The sequence below is a fragment of the Anabrus simplex genome, chromosome 8 (genome assembly GCF_040414725.1).
Source record: "Anabrus simplex isolate iqAnaSimp1 chromosome 8, ASM4041472v1, whole genome shotgun sequence".
Taxonomy (NCBI): Eukaryota; Metazoa; Arthropoda; class Insecta; order Orthoptera; family Tettigoniidae; genus Anabrus; species Anabrus simplex.
Genome location: NC_090272.1, coordinates 180,760,062 through 180,784,684, shown reverse-complemented (window position 1 = coordinate 180,784,684; position 24,623 = coordinate 180,760,062). Strand labels below are relative to the sequence as shown.

Genomic DNA, 24,623 nt, shown 5'->3' with positions numbered 1-24,623 from the left:
AAAAAATAAAATATAACCTTGTTAAATTTTAAATTAATTTTACTTTAGTAGCTTGAGACCTGTTCACCACCCCGCACCTTCTTTCACGCATAACTACCACAAAAACTCGGTAACAATTATTATTGCTGCAACAAAATACAAAAGGTGGTTATTAGCCTAGGACTAATTTGTCCTATCAGCTCTCCGACAACCTTGGAGACGAAGCTAGTAACTAACAAGATAAACGAAGACACCGTTATCAGGCCACGCAACACCAGCTATAATTGACGAGCATTCAGGACAAAGAGGGACATTGTATGCAACATGTCCCTTATTTACACAACCTTAACTTGCACAAACGTGTGCCTATGTACGAATTTCTCAAGGGAGAAGCTTCATCGCCTGATCAGATGTTTCGTCCAGAGACATTTGGCTCGATTTTAAAATTCGTCCACGTTATAAATTCGTCCAATCGTTTGGCCGTCCAAATATTTTTATGTCCCATGCTATTGCTCCAAAATCACTTTTGTCCAAAGGATATTATATTCAGTACATTTTTGTCCAGAATTCTCTCTCCCAACATAACAACCTGCTCTTTCGAAGTAACTTCACAATTTACAAAGAAAAGGAACATGTAACGCTATTGTCATGAATATCATTACAAAATTTAGGTATATACTGAATAACATGTTTATTTTTCACCGTCAATTTCATAATCTTATGGTTCCTGGTGTGGATCACTGCAGTCACGTCCTAGTTCGTGAACTATGGACAACGGCTGAGAGGCCTAGTAAGTGGTCCTGAGAGTCGAAGTACCAGTTGCTATGGAATGGGAGTGGGTATCTCGGACATATTCTGAGTCATGGCTCTCCTTGTGCTCAGGCGGCTAGGACAATACAATCCACCGGTGGTCCCTAACCCGTTAAATGAGAGATCCTCGCTTGGACTATGTGAAAGTAGGGTAGCATTCCGCTACATTCATTTACCGAGCTCAGAATACTTTAAGCAAGCCTCGGACCTATGGAGTAACGGAGTCCCACTCCCATTTGACAGGCGAGGGACTCCTTGGAAACAACTTGGTGAACAAAATTCGATAGGGAGCTATCAATATTAATGGGGCTTATGGAAGAAAGAAAGTAGAACTGGCTGAGTCAGCAAAGAGGATGCGTCTGAATGTATTAAAAGTAAGTGATTTCAGGTAAGGGGAGATAACGAGGAGGAGATTATAAAGTGTATTTGGCGGGTGTTAGAAAGGAAAGGACAGAGTATGGGGTTGGGACTGTTTATCAGGAATACTATTGCAGGCACCTTCTACTTCCAATATTATTCCACAACCACACGGCACATTCCCGCAAATAGTTTCTGTTAGGCACGTAAATGAGTGAATGGTGTGGGTAGTCAGGGTCAACAGCAAGGATAGAATAGTGCTAATGGGCGATTTCAATGCGAGAGCTGGAAATAGAACTGAAGGATACGAAAGGGTGATTGGTAAATGTGGGGAAGATATGGAAGCTAATGGGAATGGGAAGCGTTTGCTGGACTTCTGTGCTAGTATGGGTTTAGCAGTTACCAATACATTCTTCAAGCATAAGGCTATTCATCGCTACACATGGGAGGCTAAGGGTACCAGATCCATAATAGACTATATCTTAACCGAATTCTAATTCAGGAAGTCTGTTAGGAATGTACGGGTTTTTCGAGGATTTTTCGACAATACAGACCACCATCTGATCTGTAATGAACTAAGTATCTCTCGGCCTAGGATAGAGAATGTGAAATCTTTCTGCAAACGAATAAGGGTAGAAAATCCCCTGGACGAAGAAATTAGACAGAAGTACATGGATATGATTAGTGTGAAGTTTCGAACAGTGGACAATAAACAGGTTCAGAATATAGAAAGAGAATGGGTGGCATACAGAGATGCTGTAGTAGAAACAGCAAGGGAATGCCTAAGAACTACTGTATGTAAAGATGGGAAAAAGCTAACATCATGGTAGAATGATGAAGTGTGAGCAGCTTGTAAACGTAAAAAGAAGGCTTATCAGAAATGGCTCCAAACAAGGGCCGATGCAGAAAGGGAATTGTATGTAGATGAAACAAACAGAGCAAAACAAATAGTTGTTTGAAACCAAAAAGAAGTCGTGGGAAAATTCTAGTAATAGCCTGGAAAGGCTAGGTCAAGCAGCAGGGAAACCTTTCTGGACAGTAATAAAGAATCTTACGAAGGGGGGGGGGGGGGAAGGAAATGAAAAGTGTTTTGGGTAATTCAGATGAACTCATAATAGACCCCATAGAATCACTCTTCTGAACGTAAAAAGAAATCTCCCTGGTGGTTTCGCGAACAACCAAGCTCGTGGGGAGGAAGAAAATGATGTTCGTGAAATTACGCCTGAAGAAGTGGAAAGGATGGTAAATAAACTCCATTGTCATAAAGCAGCAGGAATAGATGAAATTAGACCTGAAATGGTGAAGTATAGTGGGAAGGCAGGGATGAAATGGCTTCATAGAGTAGTAAACTTTGCACGAAGTGTTGGTAAGGTACCTTCAGATCGGACAAAAGCAGTAATTGCACCCATCTATAAGCAAGGGAACAGGAAGGATTGCAACAACTATCGAGATCTCTCTTTGATTATTGTAACAGGCAAAGTATTCACTGGCATCTTGGAAGGGAGGGTGGGATTAGTGGTTGAGAGGAAGCTGGATGAAAACCAGTGTGGTTCCAGACCACAAAGGGGCGGTCAGGATCAGATTTTCAGTATGCGCCAGGTAACTGAAAAATGTTACGAGAGGAATAGACAGTTGTGTTTATGTTTCGTAGATTTAGAGAAAGCATATGACAGGGTGCCGAGGGAAAAGATGTTCGCCATACTGGAGGACTATGGAATTAAGGGTAGATTATTAAAATCAATCAAAGGTATTTATCTTGACAATTGGGCTGCAGTGAGAATTGATGGTAGAATGAGTTCTTGGTTCAGGGTACTTACAGGGGTTAGACAAGGCTGTAATCTTTCACCACTGTTGTTCGTAGTTTACATGGATCATCTGCTGAAAGGTATAAAATCGCAGGGGGGATTCAGTTAGTTGGAAATGTAGTAAGCAGTCTGGCCTATGCTGACGACTTGGTCTTAATGGCAGATTGTGCCGAAAGCCTGCAGTCTAATAACTTGGATCTAGAAAATATGGTATGGTATGAGTATGGTATGACAATTAGCCTCTCGAAGACTAAATTGATGTCAGTAGGTAAAAAATTCAACAGAACTGACTGTCAGAATCATGATATAAAGCTGGAACAGGTAGATAATTTTAAGTATTTAGGTTGTGTGTTCTCCCAGCATGGTAATATAGTAAGGGAGATTTAATCAAGGTGGAGTAAAGCTAATGCAGTGAGCTCGCAGTTGCGATCAACAGTGTTCTTTAAGAAGGAAGTCGACTGCCGGACAAAACTATTTTTACATCGGTCTGTTTTCAGACCAATTTTGCTTTAAGGGAGCGAAAGCTGGGTGGACTCAGGATATCTTATTCATAAGTTAGAAGTAATAGACATGAAAGTGGCGAGAATGGTTATTGGTACAAACAGGTGGGAACAATGGCAGAAGGGTACTCGGAACGAGGAGATAAAGGGTAATTTAGGAATAAACTCGATGGCTGAAGCTGTACGTATAAACCAGCTTCGGTGGTGGGGTCATATGAGGCGAATGGAGGAGGATGGGTCACCTAGAAGAATAATGGACTCTGCTATCGAGGGTAAGAGAAGTAGAGGAAGACCTAGACGACAATGGTTAGACTCAGTTTCTAATTATTTAAAGATAAGAAGTATAGAACTAAATGAGGCCAAAGCACTAGTTGCAAATAGAGGATTGTGGCGAAGTTTAGTAAATTCTCAGAGGCTTGGAGACTGAACGCTGAAAGGCATAACGGTCTATAATGATAATGTATTGTAACCGTACAACAGGGTTACAGATTCCATTCAGTATTTATTATTATTATTATTATTATTATTATTATTATGATTAACCCGATTCATTAGATTTTATATTCTGTTTCTCATCGTTTAGACTGTAATAATTAGGTATCACGTATATTATTGTATTTAATCATAGGTTAAGTGAAATTTATTTGTAATTATTCTGTATTGTAGTAAGTGAGATTTGTTGGTTTCATATTGTCATGCTGTGGCTTGTAACTCTGGCTGGATGAGCTGGCATAGTATTTTGCAATCGAGGCTATGTTTAACTGTGCAAGTAGATTTTCCGGTGACGCATTCAGCTTAGTCATTCTCAAGCCGCTTGGGTACGCTTAGACAACACTTGACTGATGACATCAGTGCGTGGACACGTGATTGCGACCTAGTGTCAGTATTCGCCAGCTACTGTATGTGGAAGTGGAAGGGATGAAGAGTGAGTAGGGAGATGAGTCGTCATCGCGAGGTTATATAAGTTGATGCTATGGTGGGGAGAGGTACTCAGTTCATATCTACTCAGTTCATAGTATTCAGTTCACATTGTGGAGATCATATGTAACAGTCTGATGTATCAAATGGAAGAAGTGGTCTTAGTGTGATGGTCAGAGCTAAGAGTTGTGTTTTCAAGAGGTCTTGTAATAATCGAGGAGGTCTACAAGTGGTGGTTGTATCCGAGCAGAAACGGGTACTATGCTGATAAAGAAACATCATCTTCTTGTGAGGATGGACTTCACAAGATGTTTCAATAATATTTTACAATTATTTATAATATATTGAGTGGACGTAATTACATTGGAACTCCCTACACGCGTACATGGTATGTAGGCCAACTCCTTGTTATATAAGAAGATAACAGCAGACGGCTCCCGACTTCAGCTCACAGGTTTTCCCAAGAATTTCAAGTTCAACAGCGGTGTATGCAGACAACAGGTAATTAAAGCATCAGACATGTTATGCATTCATAACATGAAGAAGAGTGTAATCAGCGGCGATATCACATCTCACTTCAAGTTCATGCCAATAGCTTTTTTTGTTTAGATTAAATTTTCCTTTTCTTAGTACCGCAAATCTCACGATATATTTCTTTTGTTAAATTAAAAAGAGGTCAATGATTGTTCATTGTGACGTAAATTATAGTCATAAACTCAGTTTTATTTTAATTATAATAAGGGATTTCAGTTCCATGTATAATCCTCAATTGTGGAAATGCAACAGTAATTTAATATTTTCCTGATCCATATCCCTGTATATTGCCAGATATGTGAGTTTATCACCTCACGCCTTGAGATAATTGATATAAGAGGTATGCTCTACCGAATTTTGTTGTTTTTCTTAAAAAAAAAAGCAACTGGCGCTCAAACAAATGTCATTTATATTGTGTGGAAGATATGAAGGTATAAGAGTAGTGGTTGGAGTAGCCACAGTATGTATGTTTCATAATCTTCGTATAGCTCTCAAATAATTAAGCGCATCGTTATTGCTTTTGTAATTTTGAAGGTTGTGAGCAGTGTTTGGCTGTGCATGCATTCCTTATTTCTTTACAAGATATATAATTTGCAGCCATACATGGCATCTTAAAGAAATACAGAGCTTAAGCATGCAAGCGAACAATTTATTGGATGGGGATGGCAGAATTTCCACTAAGAACAGTCAAATTCCTCTTATCGATTCAGTAAAACGTAATACGTAACTCAGCAAGTTATACGCTTTATTTTTCAGTGTTTTGGTGTTATGTGACTTTTCTTGTTTATTGAGTTTCTGAAAATAGTTGCCTATTTAAAACTTATCTTCAACAATTTTAATTCGAACATCGCCTACAAAAGTCTAATGTTAATGAGCAGTGGCGTTCAATATTATACCTTTCAGGAATAATAATAATAATAAGAAGAAGAAGAAGTTTTACGACCCACGAACTACTTTGACGGTTTTTGGAAACGCCGAAGTGCCGGAATTTTGTCCCGCAGTCTACCGACACGAGGCTGATGTATATTAGCACCTTCAAATACCACTGGACTGAGCCGTGATCGAACCCGCCAACTTGAGCTCAGACGACTAGCGCTCTACCGCGTGAGCTACCCAACCCGGCCCTTTTCGATATAACAGACTGCCCAAATAGAGGAATTTTCACGGTCTCCTGCTTGCACAAAAATGTTCTTCCCGCTGGCTCTCTGCAGTCAGATTCGGCAAGGTCCTTTTTTCTCTTTTTATTTTTTTCCCCATCTCGAACTCGGGTATCGCCACAATGATCGAGACTGACAAGCCGATCTTCGCCGGGAATCGACCTTCATGGCCAGTGACCTAACCACAACGTCACTGGCTGAAGCGCGCGCACACACGCACACACCAATAGCTTGCCCGTGGAACAAAAAGCCTAGTGCGAGCGAGACTGTGCTAATCAAAAACTCAGTTCATAGGGTAATGATGTAAAGTATATCTCTGGGTGGTGCGAGAGGCATCTAATTCTGAACAGGAACATGACATACACGCAGGAGACAGAGTAAAGTTTCAAAACGTGGTCATCATAAGATGTCACAAAATGATCACAGTCGGCTTTAAAATTGCACTTGAGCAGCAAATGAAGAATGAAAAACAGTACCGATCACAAAAGCTCAAGTCTATCTAAATCAAGAATGAAGTAATGGACGACCCTGTTCGACTGAATCACAAACCAGAGAGCCAAAGGCGCGCTGCGTATGAAACGTGAACTGCTGATACAACATTCCTTCATTATCTTCCGGCAACTAGGTATGCGCTCTACTGCGGCCAATATGGTCTATATCAAGGTCTCTTAAAAGCACAAAATCTCACGCATGCAAACCGAGGCGCAGGGGTTCTCTGCACCGTGCATCGGTCCGACTCGGCTCGGTTTGGACCATCGTTTTGTCTCGGAGCGACTCGGCTAAGCTCGGCTGAGGTCGGCTCAATTTTGCTCGTATGATGAACCGCAACATAGCAAGTAGGGAATGGGGAGACAGGCAGAGCGAGCGAGACAGGTTACTGCTCAAAATCGAGGAGTGGCGGTCTGTACTCTAGTCAACCTAGCGAAGTCGTCTTGTGCACCGTGCACCGCGCAATGCACCAGTGCATGCACTTTGAGAGGTCCTAGTCTATATGTTCAGCAGTTAACTGTTCAGTAGCTTGAGCCTGTCCCTTGTTCATTACAGTTCCTCACTATATACTGCGAAGAAATTTTAAATGCACGATTCACAATAAACTGATGCATATAAATGTCAATCCAATTTGCAACTTAACTTTTCATTGAATTAGCCAACTGAAAAGGAATACGTATCGTTGGATTCGTCGTTTCTTATCCTTTTCACGATGTATGGCATTGATATGTAGCTATGTTACTTTCCAGTCCAATTGAGATTTATCGAAGCACTGCTTTTGGAAAAAAAAAAGTGAACCTACCGTTTGTATTCTGAGACCCAATGGTTTAATTTTAATTCCACTCAAACTGTTTTCAAACGTAGGCCTTCCTCTCTCAATCATTTCGATGTGTCAAATATTGAGAAACTTACACTTTCTATTGCCAAAATAAGTCTCACACGATAGACGCCAGAATATCCCATACCTATATACCGTATGATAAATTATTCATCAAAATATACATGGATTTTTCATTAGAGTATTTTTGTTAACCATAAACTAGAGAATACGCAGTACAGAAATGAATTTGCTTGTTACGTGGGTGTAAATCGGATTTTGAAACAAGTGAAATTAAGCCCGTTATCAGAAATACTACCCGAGATAGTACAAAAGTTCTCATTATGCTTACTTTATCTTGTCTTAATAAGTTGGTTATCACAGGTGACTAATTCGCACAAGTAAATTGTGTAACTTTCGCACAGTGTTAGACACATTTAAATCCATGCATTAAATATTCGAAGCTGATAATGTTACGCCTATAAAAATCAAGGTGTAAGGCAAAGAGATACTTCTTAACAGCAAGAATCATCGATCAATAATAATAATAATAATAATAATAATAATAATAATAATAATAATAATAATAATAATAATAATAATATACAGGGCCATCAAAAAAGAATGCCCATACATACATACATACATACATACATACATACATACATACATAATCATTATAGACTGTTATGCCTTTCAGCGTTCAGTCTGCAAGCCTCTGTGAATTTACTAAACGCCACCACAATCCTCGATTTACAACTAGTGTTGTGGCCTCATTTAGTTCTATACCTCTTATCTTTAAATCGTTAGAAACTGAGTCTAACCATCGCCGCCTTGGTCTACCCCTACTTCTCTTACCCTCCATAGCAGAGTCCATTATTCTGACCTAGGTAACCTATCATCCTCCATTCGCCTCACATGGCCCCACCATCAAAGCCGGTTTATGCGTACAGCTTCATCCATCGAGTTCATTCCTAAATTAGCCTTTATCTCCTCATTCCGAGTACCCTCCTGCCATGTTTTAAGCAAGAATACCCATATTTTAAAAAAATGTTGCTTAAATTTGACATGTTCAGGCGATTGCAGTCTCGAGTGGCGATGAAAGAAGGGAGCTTTTGGAACCGCCGCCAGTAGTCGCTGCCTGAACTTGAGTGGGTGATGGAACCCTGCACCTGTGCTGTGTAGAATGGGCCACTTTGATGTGGAGCGTCCAGCAGAAACCTCAGTGCGTGCTTTGCTCTTTTCTTGTACAGCCGAAACATTTTCTTGAATGGTTAATGATAAACATTACTGGACAATTCAGGCATACCTAGAACAGTAACCACTTTTTATTTTCTTGGTGTCTGGTAAAGTTACAAATCTCAAATTTCGTGAATAATGCTCTTAAGAAGTCAAAAGTGCGTAACCATTCTTAAAACTACAGGATCGTTCACTTCTCAGATATAAAATTCGAAATATCTAAAACAAACTCAAATGTATAGCCCCCAGAAATGGTAGAATGACCCTAGTGCAACCCTTCCGTTACTGCGGTCGCACATACGAACAGTACGCTAGATGTCTTGCTTCGCGGAGGTCCCATTATTGCGAGTTTTCTCCCACTCGCTGCGTGTGTCGCGTTTCCGCAGTACGTCGCTTCTAGTAACCTTCTGACATCTCTTGTTGTAGGCCTATTTGGAACTATTTGAACTTGTAATTGTGTAAAATTATTGTTTCTAATGAAATTATTTTTTCAAAATACCATAGGAATATCATATCACCAGCGACTACACAATGGTCAAGAGCAAGGAATGATTTCTCTATGCAAAGTGAATTTGTAAAATTACTGTTCCAAAAAAACATTTTAATGACCTTTTTTTGAAATATAATAGAAATATCATACCATCAGGGACTACAGAATGGTTTGCAAGGGCAAGGAACGACTTTTTTTTAAACTTCTCTCTCACGTACTATATAAAGGGCAAAAATCTTGTTTTAAGAATAATCAAATGTAATTACGCAGCCAAGGGATATGGTGTGCCAGAGAACTCCACAGCAAAAGAGTAAAGAGGCCTGAGGAACGCACTGTCACTGAATGAATGCCAAAGTTAAGCAATAGAATCTCACTAGTGTTTGCAAATGACTAATAACTCACTAATAATAAGTGTCGTTTTCACTGCTATGGACTGAGATTTCTAGTCGTTCGAGAATAGTTTATACTGTCACCATGCTACCTCGGAAAGAAGCGAGTGCACTGTGGAAGTACACAGGCGCTGAGCCGCCACTGTTCAATTGAAGCTTAGTCATTTTCCACGCTTCGCTCAGTGCGGGGCAGGGACCAAGCCAGTTGCTGTATTACACCTAGGGCCGAATTTATAGACAGCACTTACACATAAGTGTCCTATTAAGCTAGGTTTCATTTCATACTACCTACTTACGTATCCTACTTATTCCTTTAAGTGGACTTCCTTCACACACGTAAGTGACTCATTTATGGTGTCTGGTAGCAAGATAGTGGATGATAATTTTGCTGAATATGTTGCATTTCATGCATAGAAAGCTTTTCGTGCACCCAGAAAAGATATTTCAGAGACATGGGAAATCCTGTAGAAATGTACCGTGACCAAGGTTTCGTTTTAATAAATTAACAGTTACGAATATTCTTGTTCCCTTGGCTGACAAGAGCAAACATAACCTATAGAAGCTCCCTATCTCAACAATAATGAAGATACTAATTGGTTTTAGATTTTATGCCACCTCTTCATTTCAGGTTATTATTATTATTATTATTATTATTATTATTATTATTATTATTATTATTATTATTATTATTGTACCGGGCGGTACACCTCCACGCCGCTAATTTAAAAGGTGCGCCAGTTGAAAATCCTCTGCTGGAGGAAGTCTGAACTTTATTGACGGTATTAATTTTCTACCTTCTCAGAAGATGTCACTACCTGTAAATTTTGGAGTTTTAGAACTGTGTCATTTTTGATGTGTTTTTGTTTTGCTTGAAGTAAGAAGTGTGAACTTTCTCTTCTAGAGAACACTACTGAAGAACTACAATAGTGCACCCTAGTGCGAAGAAAAAGAACTGTTCTTTGGAGAAAACTTTATTTCAAAAGTTTGTTCTTTGTTAAATTTCTTTCAGTCATTGGTTAAGTTGGCAATATTACCCCTTTCTTTCCCCTTGTTTTAAATCCAGCCAATCCCGAATTTCTGAAATTAATTTTCCACCAATAATGTGTTTCTTCTTCATCTTGTGTAGGGGTTTCTCTTTATTCTCCAATAAAGTGATTGTGGGCGGGTGTTCTCATTCCCCCAACGCCTAGATCCTTCCGCGAGAGTATATAAACTGCTGATTTTTGGGTCTCTGCGCCACTTCTGTTCCATCTTTCTGTGTGTAAAGTACATAGCAGGGGGCGGGAAGCGCCTCTTTCTTCGGCAGCGGTCAACAACAAGGTAATGGCCAATTAATAACTTCTTTCTTTGCTAGCTCAGCAGTTTAACTCTCGGGGCGGGTCCGAAGCTTTTTCCATTATGTAACCTTCCTTAAAATGAAAAGAAACTTGTATCTATTTCATCTTTTAAACTGCATATCGGGATAGAGAGTGCTTAACCCTCTCGAGCTCCCAATCATATTGTTTTGAGGTGAACTTATTTTTCTCAACCTATTCTTCGTTAATATAATGTAAATTGTTCTTTTCTGAAGTCACCTCTGTAGTATGGGATTAGCCCTTGCATTAACGGCCTAGTGCCAAGTAGGTTTTAAATAAAGTGTATTAGGAGTGCGGAGAGCCTCCTTTCAAGTTGGTATTTTAGAGGCCATATAATTAACCTTTTCTCACTTAATAGGCCTCAGTAGATTGGGTATTATACCCCTGTGTTTATGTCCGTTGAGGACAGCTTGAAGGTGGAGTTTGGTGTGGCCTGGGAGAGGCTTAAAGTTGAGAGTGAGTGGCTCTTTTGAAAATTGAGTGTTGTATGCCTCGTGGAGGCTTTTCAGTGTAATTTGGAGCAAGGGCTCCTAGGCATGAATGGGGTTTTCTGCCCCTCTGTTGAAACTTGTGTTTGGGGTAAAACTGAGCTGATTGCCCAAGTATTGTGAAGTCAGGGCGCGAAGCCCAAATCCTGTAAATATTGTAACTACCCTTTGGACTTGCTACTTTGTACCTGCCATGCTTGTTATTTCTTTGTTTTTGAAAAGAAAATATAACCTTGTTAAATTTTAAATTAATTTTACTTTCGTAGCTTGAGACCCGTTCACACCCGCACCTTCTTTCACCTCTACCTACCGCTAAAACACGGTAACAATTATTATTATTATTATTATTATTATTATTATTATTATTATTATTATTATTATTATTATTATTATTATTATTATTATTATTATTATTTGGCTTAATTAATTGGAAACATATTACAAGTTGATAAGTTACCATGACGGTAGGCCTAGAGAATAGTAAAAAACAATATTGACTAATCTGTTACAGTATTATAATTTTTTTCAATTGCTTCGTACTGATTTATATCAGTTAGTCAACTAACCATCTGTCGGATTATATCAGAAGATCTTGAGATCATGGCATTCCACATCAAAAGGTACAACAAATTTCCTACAATTGTATTATTTTCCTTTAGATTTTCCGAGAATTAAATACCAGCTAGACCAGAGGTGCTCAGCTGGGCGCCCGTTGGGGCTAGCCCAGTGCGGCCGGGCTGCCTCCGTCACAATGAAGCGAGAGAGCGAACACACTTTGCAGGGAAGCATTGGCGTTCACTTGTGATTATGAAACTCTCCTCCACTACTCAGCGAAGTGCTCACTGGGGCGCAGTATTTAAAATAAAACTATATATTAACAACAACAACAACAACAAACTTACCTTTTCAAGATATTCCGGTTTGATTTATCCTGCACTCGATATAAACAGTTTTCTTGTATTTATTCATTCAAAGAAAACTGACACGTTATATTTTTTGTGTTACAATCTACAAAGGTACAGGGTTTAAGCTTACAAGTTAAGACTTGCAATTCCTGGGATGGGAATGACAGTATTTCCATTTAAAAAAAGTAAAATTCCTGTTATTCATTAAACAAAAAGTAATATAATTATATAATGCAACAATGATATTTCACAGTGCTGTAGTGCTGTGTGACTTTCCCTGTTCACTGAATTTCTGAAAATAGTATTTAACATTTAACAGGCGTCCGGTGATAACAGCACATCTCTTAATGGTGACAGGGAGTTTCATCACAAGTGAGGACATATTTACTATCCAATAGTACAATAAAAACGCAAATGCATCTACCAGATGCCAACGGCCATACCATGTTGAATACACCGGTTCCCGTCCGATCGCCGTAGTTAAGCAACATTGGGCGTGGTCAGTACTTGGATGGGTGACCGCTTGGGAACACCACGTGCCGTTGGCTCAATTCCCTTTAGGGGCTGCCTGGCCGAGACGGTAATCACTTCTCATCACGACGCGCAGGTCGCCTACGGGGGTCAAATCAAAAGACCTTCATCTGGCGAGCCGAACTTGTCCTCGGACACTCCCGGCACTAAAAGCCATACGTCAATTCATTCATTCAATGAAAATTGTAATTCGTTACGTACACTGTAAAAATATTTGAGGTTGTAGTCCTTACTCTTTATTGTATCCGGTGCAATGAACTTAAATAACTTATTTTTTACAACGTAAATTGATAATGACGTGGATTTCTGCCCTCTTTCTTTCATTATTTTCACGGGTATCGCAACAGTGATCGAGTGTGTCTGGGAAAACTTCCCGCAAACTTCACGGCCTGTGACGGAGCCACAGCCCACTTACAGCGCTGGTCGCCCGAGGGACAGAATGCCCAGCGTGAGCACCTCTGGTATAGAAGATCTTCTAAACTAAAAATGGCAACAAATGGTAGGCGATTGGCAATGTCTTTTGAGAAACAAAACGCAAATGATCATTGCACTATTCAGTAGCCAGAAGTGTACGACCCACGAAGCATGAGCATAATATACAGCTTTGCCACATCTCCACAGAATACTTATTTTACTGTAAATATGTGTGTGCTCTTTAAGCATTGTCTATGAAATGTTAACTCATAAAAGTGAATACTTACTGTTACCGAGTTTTTGTGGTAGTTAAGCATGAAAGAAGGTGCTGGGTGGTGAATAGGTCTCAAGCTACTAAAGAGAAATTAAATTTTAAAATTTAACAAGGTTATATTTTCTTTTCAAAATTAGGTAACAACAAATAGAACAGGTACTTAGTAGCCGAAATACAACTTGAAATGTACAATTACAGGGATTAAAGAATTTGGGCTTCGAGCCCTGAAAACACAATTCTTGAGCAACTAGCTCAACTTTACGATATACCAATTTCAACAAAAGGGGCAGAATGCCTTAAAAGTGAAACTCAAAAAAAAATATAACCTTCATATCCTTTCAAAATAATATGGAGCAAGTTAACACAGAAATTACACCGGTTTCACCTGGGACAGGTGAACTCTAAATATCCGCTCGGTGGCTGGATTACTTAGCAATAAGGTAACCGGCGTAAGAAAATCGAGAATGATACAAGGCCCATGAAATCTGGGGGCAAGCTTGCCCGCGGGAACAAAATTTTTGACCATAACCTGGTCACCTACCTTCAAAGTGGTGGGTCTCCGTCCACGATCATACCTTTCCCTAACCTTTTCATGAGACACTTTAAGATTGGCTTTAGCCTTCTTCCAAAGATCTTTAATGTTGTCCGGATCTATTGTCTCGGGCAGAATGTCATTCAGAGACCAGAGGTTAGAGAGCGGCGTGTTGGGAACGAACTTAAACATCAAAGAAGCTGGAGTAAATTTGTGAGATTCATGAACCGCCGAATTCAAAGCAAAAGCTAACCAATGCAGGGACGTGTCCCACCTAGAATGATCTTCATGATGATAGGCAATAAGTGCGGACCTGAGATTACGGTTAACCCGTTCAGCCAGAGATGGTTGAGGGTAATAAGCAGATGTAGTTACATGAGAGATGGACAAGTCAAAACAGAATTTACGAAACAGATTAGATGTAAAAGCCTTAGCATTATCAGATACAATATATTGGCTCGGACCAAAAGAAGCAAAAATAGAATTTAGGCAAGTAATGGTGGACTGAGCGGTAGCCAGCTTAGTCGGAAATAACCAGGAAAATCTTGTAAAACCATCTACACACACAAAGATGAACTTGTTAGCATTGCCCTTTGACTGGGGGAAGGGTCCCACATAATCAATATACAGGCGTTCCATGGGGCGCGACGCTTGATGAGAAGACAAAAGGCCTACTTTAGTGGACATGGTGGGTTTACTGATCAAACAAGATTTACAAGCTTTTACGAGTTCCCGAATTTCACCGTCCATACCTTTCCAGATGAACATTTCACGAATCTTTTCACGAGTTTTAAAGATACCCAGATGCCCTCCTAATGGGGTCTCATGATAATACTTGAAGATCATAGGTACAAGAACCGCTGGAACAACAACTTTCATCAACTTATCATGCCTCGAAGGGCAACATAGAACACCATTCCTCAGAACATAAGGGACAGCATGTTCCCCAGAAGAAAGGGTTTCCATTATAGGAGCCAGCGTCGGATCTTCACGTTGGTATTTCTCAATATCCCTAAAAAGCATGGGAGCATCTGTTAAGATGGCATTAACACCAGATAGTATGGACTCGGAAGGTGATGAACTGTCGACCGGTTCGTGGGTCTCTACGTCGTTATGAAACATACGGCTGAGTCCATCGGCGACAACATTTTCAGTACCTCTGATATGCCGTACATCGAATTGGAAGGCAGAAATACGGATGGCCCAACGGGCTATACGACCTGTACGACGCGGCCTACCTAAGACCCAGCTTAAGGCTTGATTATCTGTCTCCAGATCGAATTTGACGTGTTCCAGATAGAGACGGAACTTTTCTAAGGCGAATAAGACTGCCAAACCTTCAAGCTCATATATGGAGTACTTTGCTTCTTGAGCTGACAATGTTCTAGACGCATAGGCGATGGGTCGCCTCCCTAGTTCAGTCTCTTGAAGAAGAACTGCAGCCACTGCTGACGACGATGCGTCGGTTTGGACGATGAATTTCTTCGAGAAATCAGGCATAGCAAGTACAGGGGCATTACAGAGAGCTAATTTCAGATCTTCAAAAGCGGCTTGTTGAGAAGGTCCCCACTCGAATTTGATGCCTTTCCTACGAAGAAGGTTTAAGGGCGCCGCTCTATTAGCAAAATTAGGAATGAACTTCCTGAAGAAATTCACCATGCCAATGAACCTGGCGATACCTTTAATGTCCTTGGGAGGTTTAAAATCACGGATGGCCTGTGTTCTAGAATGATCGACTGCTACACCATCAGGTGACACAATATGCCCTAGGAATGACATAGAGGGCTTAGCAAAGGCAACCTTGGACAACTTAACAGTTAACCCAGCCTTACGAAGGCGATTGAGAACTTCTCGCAAATGATCTAGATGTTCTTCAAAGGTTTCGGAAAATACGACGACATCATCCAAGTAGTGATATAAGTACTCAAATTTGATGTCGGAAAAGACCCTATCTAGTAGCCTAGTGAGCACAGCTGCCCCGGTGGGGAGCCCGAAAGGCACGCGGTTGTATTCATATAAATTCCAGTCCGTGGCAAACGCTGTAAGATGTTTAGACTCTTCGGCAAGGGGAATTTGATTATAGGCCTGATTCAAGTCCAAGATGGTGAAGAACTTGGCCTTACGAAACCATGAAAAGCAAGAATGAAGGTCGGGAAGGGGCACAGATTGCAACACCACCTTCCGATTGAGAGCCCTGTAATCAATGACAGGCCTGAAGCCTCCTTGGGGTTTCGGGACTAGAAAAATAGGCGAAGAATACGCTGACTTAGAGGGCCTAATAATACCATCCTTCAACATCTGATCGATGATTTCTTTCAGAGCCTTCATTTTAGGTGGAGATAGCCTATACGGTGGAAAACGGACAGGAATTGAATCCGTGACCTCAATTTTGTATTCAATAAGGTCAGTAACACCAAGAGTATCAGAGAACACCTCGGGAAACGACTGACACAATTTCCGAATACTATCAGCCTGCTCCTCAGGTAGATGTCTAAGGTCTAACAACATCTCATCCTGGGTAGGCGAAATAGATGAACATGATACAGAATTACACTTTAACAAGGGAATTCTACAATTGGACGCAAATTTGAATGTGCACGACCTACTCTGGAGATCGAGCACAAGACCAGTGTGAGAAATGAAGTCCGCTCCCAATATGATGGGGCAAGACAAACGCTTGGCCACAAACAATTTGATCTTCCATGTAAATTTAAAAACCCGAATTTTGACATGTAAGGAACCTAGAATTTCTAATGGAGATGAATTAGCCGAAACATATTTAACAGGAGATGAGTCATAGTCAGGGAGTTTACAAACAGATTTCAATTTAGAATACCAATCAGCCGAAATAATGGAACAAACACTGCCTGAATCTAAGAGAGCTGTTATAGGCTCGTTATTTAACTCAATCTTAAGAAAAGGAACAGGTGCGGGGGTATCCGCCGCAATCCTAAGACACTCTTTAGGGCATTCAAAAGATGAATTTGAAGGTTGGTCGATCTCTGCATTTACAACCTGTTTACTAGGGGCTGAGTCTCGGGAAGATGGATTAGTCGGCTCAGCCGACGCCACTAGTCACTTTTTATTATTGGCATAGCTGGAATTTGCACCAGAAGTTGAGCAGGAGGGGGTGCTATTTGAGTTTGGGCAATTCTTGGCGATATGTGAGAAGGCCCCACACTTAAAACAGCCTTGTGATGACTCTGCTCCATTCCTTGTCCCACTTGACTTGATCAGAGGACACTTATTCCGCAGATGGTCAGGCGACCCACAAGCATAACATTTACGGGGATTGACTGATCGGCGAGGTGGAGGCCGAGTGTTACTAAAGGAAGGCGGGGGTTCTTTCGCCACACGCAAGGAATCGGCATACCTAACTCCTTCCGCAGAGACGGCTAATGCTTCCAGTTCAGAGAAGGTTTGCGGGCACGCCGCGAAACACAAATATGACCTGTAGGGTGGTGAAATCCCTTCGACAATAGCTTGCACGATCTGATCCTCAGGGAAGTGGAGAGCAAACACCCTAGTATAAAACTTAATATCTTGGATGAAGTCTGCCAGGTTTTCATCCAAGCGCTGTACCCGATAATAGTATTTCTGAATAAGGGAGGACCTGGCCCTAGCCGGGATGAAGTTAGCTAGCAAATGGGCATGGAAATCCTCAATAGAAGATTGCTCGGCGATGGCTCTAACTATTTTGTCAGATAGGACACCAATAGCATAAGGATAGATAATTTGCAAAATTTGACATGGGGAAAGAGAAAACACAAGGGCATGATCCTGAAATTCCACTAGAAATCTTAAAAATGAAATTACGTCACTGGTGGTGTTGACGGAAAACTTAGAGATACTTCTAAGCAACATTGCCAATGGATGAGGCAAGCTGCTGAACCCAGGTGACATAGTCGTTAAAGGTTTCAATGGCAAAGAAGTTAATTCAGAGCGGATGTTACTCAATGACGCACGGCGTTCAGATTCGTTGTTCGATGGGGCAGAGATAGTTTGAGCAGCCACGGTTATCCTATTGACTTCTCCCTGAGGAGGCACTTCATCACTACCTACATTCACTGTGGCGGGTTGATCAATTTTGGGAGGAACTTCGCCGGTTAGCAATTGAGTGACCTTATTAGACAATTCAGAAATAGTTTCAAGGAGTGTATTAGCGTCCTTCCTCTGAACGTCATTCACCTTTAGAGACAACAGATCATTAACTCTATTTGCAAAGTGATACAGCCTGCCTTGCACACGCTTAATTTGATTAGGAGACGGATCGTTTTCATCAAAAAAACTAACTACAGATGCTAGCCCAGTAATATTTTCGACGATCGTGGAAAGAGAATCATCAATTTCTTTCTCTCCCAAATTGGGGATGGAAATGGGTAAATCAAGGGACTCTCTAAGCTTGTTAGTGTCTATTGCAACCGTGCCTCCAGATTGCACATTTCTAATAGTCAACTCATATATCAACTCCTCTTTGCGCAAGTAGTTAAGGAGGAGAACATCGCGAGGGCCGGGCATGATGACAGAACAATTTTGAAAAACTCAAAAAATTCCAGCAACTGAGAAAATTGTTAGAGTTCGAATTAAAGCAATGTTTAGCCGTCAAAAGGGGCTAAATTGAGACCCATTCAACCACGCTCTGCTACCACTTGTTACCGTGTTTTAGCGGTAGGTAGAGGCGTAAGAAGGTGCGGGCGTGAATGGGTTTCAAACTACGGAATCAAAGTTAATGTAAAAGTAATTTAAAATTTAACTAGGTTATATTTTCTTTTCAAAAACAAAGCAATAACAGACATGGCAGGTACAATGTAGCAAAACAAGGGGAGATACAATATTTACAGGTTTTGGGCTTCACGCCCTGACTTCTGCGATCAGCTCAGTTTTACCACAAACACAAGTTTTAACAGAGGGGCAGAAAACCCCATTCATCCCTAGGAGCCCCTGGCTCCGAATTACACAGAAAAGCCTCCACGAGGCATATGACACTCCATTTTCAAAAGAGCGATCCGCTCTTAAAATTTAAGCCTCTCAAAGGCCACACCAAACTCTACCTTCAAGCTGTCCTCTACGGACGTATTCACAGGGGTAAAATACCCAACCTACAGAGGTCTATTACATGAAAAGAAGGTTGATTACATGACCTCTAAAATAACAATTTGAGAGGAGGCGATCTTGCACTCCTAATACACTTTGTTTTTTTAAAACCTAATCTGGCTCTGGGCCGCTAACGCAAGGGCTAATCCCATACTACAGAGGTGACTTAGAGAAGAACACTTTACATTACATAAACGAAGAATAGTTTGAGAAAATAAGTTCACCTCAAAACAAATGTGAGTGGGAGCTCGAGAGGGTTAGCACTCTCTATCCCAATATGTAGCCTTACAAGAAAAAGATGAAAAGAGTAATTACATTTTAGGAAAAGGTTACATGATGGAAATGCTTCGAACCCGCCGCGAGTGTTAAACTGCCGACCTAGCCAGAAAGAAGTTATTAATAGGCCATTACCTGGTGTTGAACGGCTGAAGAAGAAAGAGGCGCTTCCCGCCTCCTGCTATGTACTTAATACACTGAAAGATGGAACAGAAGTGGCCCGGAGACCCCAAAATCAGCAGTTTATATCCTCTCGCGGAAGATTCTAGGCGTTAGGGGAAATAAAACACCCTCCCTCAAAGTTTTTATTGGCTAGGGAAACGAAACCCCTACATAGAGGAAGAAGAAACACATTATTGGTGGAAAATTAATTAAAGAAATTCGGGATTGGCTAGATCCAAAATAAGGGGAAAAAGAGGGGTATACAGCCAACTTAAACCATGACAGAAAGAAATTTAACAAAGAACAAACTCTTGAAATAAAAATTTCTCCAACAAAATAGTTCTTTGATTTCGCACTAGGTTGCACTATTGTAATTCTTCAGTAGTGTCCTCTAGAAGAGAAAGTTCACACTTCTTACTTCAAGCGAAACAAAAACACATCAAAAATGACACAGTTCACAAACTCAAAAATTTCCAGGTAGTGACATCTTCTGAGAAATTAGTAGATTAATAGTGTAGATAAAGTTCAGACTTCCTCCAGAAGAGGAGTTTCAACTGGCGCAACTTTTAAATAAACAGAGTAGAGGTGTACCGCCCGGTACACTTACTATTAGTAATAATAATTCCGTGTGGCAATTTCTAGCCTTGTAAGGCAGACCCTCCGATGAGGGTGAGCGGCATCTGCCATGTGTAGGTAAATGCATGTTATTGTGGTGTATGAGTTGCAGGCATGTTGGGGACAGCACAAACACCCAGCCCCCGAGCCAATGGAATTAACCAATGAAGGTTGTAACTGGTCGCTCTCTTCAAAACACTTGAGGAGTTGAAAGTTATTATCTTGGGACACATGAATATTGAATAAACTATTTGTGGCTTGCCCGCAAATTGCCACTCAAATAGAAACAATTAACATTCCATGGTTCCCCATTTCTCTATGTAATGTTTGGGCGCCATGGTTACAGTTTTAAATAAAACTGTAAACCAAAATTTATATTTACTAGCATAGAGACTTATACTTAAATCACAGGGGTAGGATTTTAAATAATTAACCATTAAGTATCGCTTAAGAAAGAAAATTAACGCAATATAAAATACAAATGAATTTATTATACAAAAAATGAGATGAATCGGAAAAGTTTCCTTAAAGCGTGGAGGAATTTAGAATTTAATTTACTGAATTTACTTATTGCTTGTTTTATCTAATTGAAGCTCACCAATTGCAGGTTTCGTTGAAGTCATCTGGTTTCCGTGGTTACTCGTTCTCTTCTTCTCGATGTAGAATTTGCTCCATGGACATCCTTCCTTCCTTCTCTGATATGGTACGGGCTATCTGGACTAGCACTCCCTGCTTGCCTAGTCTTTAAATTAGACATTGGCCCTATACTTGTAAAAACTGATCAGCGTTGATCGTAAGAGGAGAAAATTCAGAGATATGAATTTTTCCATATCAGTAGAAATCTCAATCCAACTGAGCTACACTATTTATACGGTACAGACTTGTACCAAATTCCGTAGACTTGAACTAAACATAGTTCTTCGTCCACCATATTTACTGAATATACCACAAGCCGTAAGCTTGTTTCGTGTCACGCAGATCCGATAACATTACCGCAACTAAGTACTGTATCGAAGCGACAACACATTGTACAAAAATAACTATGTCGCTGAGCGACCACACACTGTATCAAAAATCAAATCACGTCGTACAAAGTAGATGTTCACAGTAGAAGTAGTAGTGATGGAGTATCTCGTAGTTAGGTTATAAGGTTGTAAGGTCGTAAGGCTGGAAGGCCCCGTTCTCGTGTTGAGAATCAGTATATATCCGGGCTCACCCCCACTCTTGGTAACAGTTCAATCTCAAAACTCATATACAACGAAGTATCTGATTCGATAGATCGAAGCATCAACTCCCCTCCTCTTCTTCCTCGACAAGTCCAGAAGGCGTGGCGATGATATAGCTGACCAGCTTGCAAGCCTCGAGCGCGGGTCGCTGTTTACTAGCCTTGGTCATACGATAAACCCATGACTCACGCAAAATCCCAGCTTCAAGAATAACCCTCCGTATACACAAACATGAGATGAAATGAAAACAACTATGTCTCAACATATTGACCGTATTTACAGCATAATGAATTCTTATCCTACATAATAATTTAAATAATAAAACGATGTTATCATATATACAATATGATTTCAAAATGCCTTGATTACAAATGATTGACGTTGAATAAATATGTTATTACAAATAATTGCCGAAGGCGGATAAACTTGATATCAAATGATATCGCGTAAAATGATATTATATTAAATTAGTAGGGCTGGAGAAGCCTGGACGGTTACAAGGTTAAAATCCCCAACCCGACCTGGAATCAAACCCGGGACCCTCTGAACAGAAGGCCAGTACGCTGACCCTTCAGCCAACGAGTCGGCTTACTATAAGTGATTACTTATTACTTAAGGGTTTCACTTAAGTGCTGTCTATGAATTCGGCCCGAAGTCTCTTCCAAACTTTCTCAGGATCTCCACGACGTGTATAGAGATGGCTTAAGCACTCAATCTACACATTTCTCTAATCACCGAGAGAAAAGATACCGGTAGTCCTGAATTGCTTATCAATTCGAAGAGCTATATCAGAACCGCCTCTCTTAGCTGATAACATAACAGATAAATACAAAGTATAATATATTACCGACTGATGGCAAAGATACAAGTCGCAACAACAGTTGGATCAAGTGATAAGATTCATATTATATTGGCTTCAGCAGAAATATAACACATTTTATGCACACGAGCAAACAAAACTGACTGGCAAGCGCAAATAAAAAAAGAGAAAATTCATTTTCAGTAGGGTACAAAGTAACTGTCGCAACCAGTGGCGTACACTGGGATCAAGACTTGGGCTACTACTAAAGGTTACCCCCTTTGGATAGTTGGTTTAGTCAACGTGAAGCCTTCAGCGTTTTGAGCTGCAGCCAATAGCCAACGGAGAAGCTTGCTGTGTTGTCAAGGCTGTTTCACAAGCTACTGCCCAGGTCTCTGCCACTGCCAATACTCAACACCTGATCAGTGGAGATGGTAGCCTAAGGTTTAGCAAATTAAAGTCCGGCTTTGTGGCTTATTGGATAGAATGCCTGTCTTTGGTCTGATAGCCTCGGTTCAATTTCCAGAATCAACCCCCTCATACTGTTAATTCCCCTGGCTTGGGTGTTTATGATGTCTTCGCCATTCATTTATCCTCATTAGGTCACCACCAAGCCTATACAGATGCCATGCACCATGGTTTTCCGTGGTTTCCCATTTTCACAGCAGGAAAATGCTGGGGCTGTACCTTAATTAAGGGCACGGCCGCTTTCTTCCCACTCCTAGCCCTTCCGTGCCCCATCGTCGCCATAAAAACTATCTGTGTCGGTGCGACGTAAAGCAAAAAAAAAAACGCGTGATGTGGGTTCGGGGGGAGAGGGGCGAGTGTCTGGGCTGCAATATCGGTCTCCGATGCTCTCCGATGCCTTGCTCTCAGAAATACGTGCGACGTTTTTCTCACTGCTTTCAAGTTTTTCAAATGGAACAACGTGTCAGATGCTTACAATATAATGTGCTTCAGAATCCCATCCTTCTCAGTTGAGGTTTGGGCTTCACCGATAGCCTTGGTAGCCCTCAGTATACGCCACTGGTCGCAACTAACACGGAGATATACACCGGCATACCTTAAGTCTTGGAGAGGGGTCTAGTTTCGCGAAGGCCAGGGATTACGATGTTGCATTCACGACACAGATATCAGAGCAAAAGGTAGTTTCTGCTGAGGTCTCATTTACGACCTTGTAACTTTGACAGTCGCTTCACGTCATGATTTCAAGGTCGTAAATTCAATATAGCCATCATTGGTCTAGGCCTTCCTCTAGCCCACCGAAGTACGGCAATTCGTTGTGGCATGATTCTACAAGTAGACAAAAAAAACCTGGAGAGAGAATTTGGCCTATCTCTATATTAAGACATATATATAGCTATATACAGCTCCCTGCTATTCCTAGAAGCAAAATTTTGGGTATGAATAGACCTCTCCAGTACGTTCAACAAATGCTCGATGGTTTCATATCAGGCGAACGAGGTGGACAGGTCAATCGTCGAAACTCTCCAGAATGCTCCTCGGATCAATGCTGGACAACTTGGGTCCGACGGCACAGTGCATTATCCAGCTCGAATAACCAATCGCTGTGGAGATAACCGAGGTACATGAAGGCTTACAGGTTGTCACCAAGCAGTTCAACGTACTGGTTACCGGTTAACAACCGGCTCAGATGGACCAGTGCGCACACCTTACACCATTAAGGAGCTTTCTTGACAATTTGGGTTCATGGTTTCATGTCAGCTGCGCCACGTCCGTACTCTACCATCGGCTCAAAACAACTTTAACCGGAACTTATGGGACCACGCCACATGTCGCCAACCCCCAAATCCAATTAGCGAACGCCACGCGCGCAGATAAGACGCTGTGCCCGGTGTCGATGTGATAACAAGCGCACCCTTGTGCTCCCATATCCCACTGATGTTAAAGAACGACAGATAGCATCAGCAGCAACTGATTTTCAAAAAGATTATACCATCCACATATATTGCGAAGTTCTTTAGATATTAATGTTATTGCTTTGCGTCCAATAACTACTTTTACGATTTTCGGAAACGCCGGGTGACGGAATTTTGTCACGCAGGAGTTGTTTTACCCAACCCGTCGTTAGGTTCTCTTGACCGTCTCCTTACTAGGCCAGCCTCTTCAATGAACTACTCGCTCCATGAGCATGCATATACAGTAAATATATGAATAAGTTGTAAAGAAGATGATGATGATAATTATTGTTGTTTAAAAGGACCTAACAGGTAGGCCATCGGCCCCTAATGATACGATGTGCAACGAAGTGAAACGGTAATTAAAACTTCAAAATGTATCCACCGACTAGAATACTAAAGGAATGATGATGAAAAAATGTGAATGCAAAACAATCAGTGTATTCGATTCACGCCTTATTTTTTGGGATGACTCATGTTGTTCAAAGAGGTCCAAAATGTAGGTCACCGGCCCCTCATAATAGTACTAATCACTGGTAAAGCAGAACC

General features: G+C 40.9%; 1 protein-coding gene and 1 non-coding gene across 2 annotated transcripts in view; one reads left to right on the top strand and one right to left on the bottom strand.

Moving 5' to 3' along the window:
• LOC136879357 (mucin-4) overlaps positions 1 to 24,623 on the bottom strand; it is a 235,416-nt gene that overhangs the window by 93,960 nt on the left and 116,833 nt on the right. The gene's annotated exons all lie outside the window — the stretch shown is intronic.
• Positions 12,662 to 12,780, top strand: LOC136879448 (5S ribosomal RNA). Its single transcript, XR_010860935.2, has one exon. It is a non-coding gene; the product is annotated as a 5S ribosomal RNA (ribosomal RNA).